Genomic DNA, 1,940 nt, shown 5'->3' with positions numbered 1-1,940 from the left:
GAGATTCACTAGCTGCCTGTACACCAGCTTCAGTATGAGCGTTGCTGGGCTTAGTGCCAGAGTCTTGACCAGTAGTACCATCACCATCACCATCACCATCACCATCCCTCCTTGATTGTTTTGGAGCGTTTTCATGCTCATGCTTCCCCTCTGATTGTTTTCTCTTTTTGAGTTTCTTTTTAGATTTCTTCTCCCCCTTTTTGTCATCAGCAGGGGCAGAAGGGTGAACAGGGGAGACCTGTGCATCAAGGTCACTATCTGAATCTGAAACAGAGAATACAAAATTGTTCCAGTCAGCAACTTCAGGAGTAAGATGGGCACCAGGATCCACACCAAATTGTCGAAGAAGGAAGTTAGAAGACCTAACTTCATTCCTTGCAACACCCATAGCCATCTGTTCAACAATGGCCCTAACATCACCCTGTAGGGCAGCCAGTCGTTGCATATTTTCTACCATTTGAACATAGGTAGAAGCAGGAATCATGTTAGCCATTTGCTGTTCCTGCGAATCCAATCTCTCATGTAGCACCGTATTTTCTTCATTAAGAAAAAGAATTCTGCGTTTAGCAGCGTCCAAATCAGCTTGAAGACGGGCAATATCCTCAGTATACTCATTGTGAGAGATGATTCGTTTCTTTAAATCCTCCTCCTCTTCATGTTGTCTGACAATGGCATCGACCGCAAGATCTGCAAAGGCACATACTTGTCTGAGCTGGGCTTCAATATTGGAAGTGGTAACTTGCCCAGCTTTGCGTATGGCTTCAGTCACGCTATCAACAATAGCAGTGCGAATGGTGTTTTGTAGATCAGGTGTAACTTCGGCGAGTGTCATATAGACAGCCAGGGTGGAGATGTCAGCCACCTCATCAGCATTAAATTTAATATAGCTGGTTGAGGGGTGGTTAGTAGCAGCTAACACAGGACTACCTCCGTGGGGTGGTGGAGGTGAAAGGTCAGAATCTGACTTGTCACCATGATCACCATCATTTTTACCTTCACCCGAAGGTTTAGAACCACTGGTATCCTTGTCAGCATTATTATCAGCATCATCAGTGAGATCCACTGGTTTGTCTTTGGTACCAGTCACATTATCATGAGTGACTGGTTCATCCTTACCAATACCTTTATCAGCATCACCATCAGAAGAAGAAGATGATGAGGAAGAAGCTGATGAATAGAAGGTACTGGCGAATCAGGAATATTCTGCATAACGTATCTACCAGTAGAGGGATCTCTGATGAACTTGAGAGGCCTCCATGTACCAGGCCATGGAGAAGCAGCTGGAGCCATACCAAAATAGTGATAATATGGCTGCTTGTGATCTGTTCTAAAGTAGCCAGCCTCTCATATACCTCTTCTCTTGCTGGTCGATCAAGCTGAGACAACAGTTCAGTTAGCTCTTCCCTAGGTAGTTTACTGGCTGACACCAGAGCACTTTGGGGATCAATAGTCAGCTGATCCACCTGTAAGGCAACTCGGGGAGTGATGGATGCTCCCCTATAAATGAAGTTAGGTACAACTTCATCAGGATCTGGTAACTGGCACACATATGGCTGCTGCTCAGTAGAAGCAGTAGCCTGTGATGAATCAGTAGTGGCAGTAACAGAGGTACCAGCATCCAAAATGGGTTCCGCAGAACCAGTAGCAGCAGTAGGTGACTGTGCAGTAGGTGAAAAAGCAGCATCTGCAGCACCTTTAAAGAAATGATCCGGTGTTGAGTCAGAAACTTGTAGATTACCAGTGGAATCTACAATAATAAATTGTCGCGATTGAAGATCAGAAACATCCGGAATAACATTAGTAGCAGCAGTATCCACCTTTGGCTCTTTGGGAGCATGGCCAACATCCTGAAGAAACAAAGGCCAAGAATCATCAACAGCATGCAAGCCACCACTAGTAACCACTTCAGTAGTAATAGTAGTTGTAGTAACAGTGGTAGT

Source organism: Rutidosis leptorrhynchoides, chromosome 9, assembly GCF_046630445.1.
Source record: "Rutidosis leptorrhynchoides isolate AG116_Rl617_1_P2 chromosome 9, CSIRO_AGI_Rlap_v1, whole genome shotgun sequence".
In the NCBI taxonomy this organism is placed as follows: Eukaryota; Viridiplantae; Streptophyta; class Magnoliopsida; order Asterales; family Asteraceae; genus Rutidosis; species Rutidosis leptorrhynchoides.
This window is presented reverse-complemented; position numbering follows the sequence as displayed.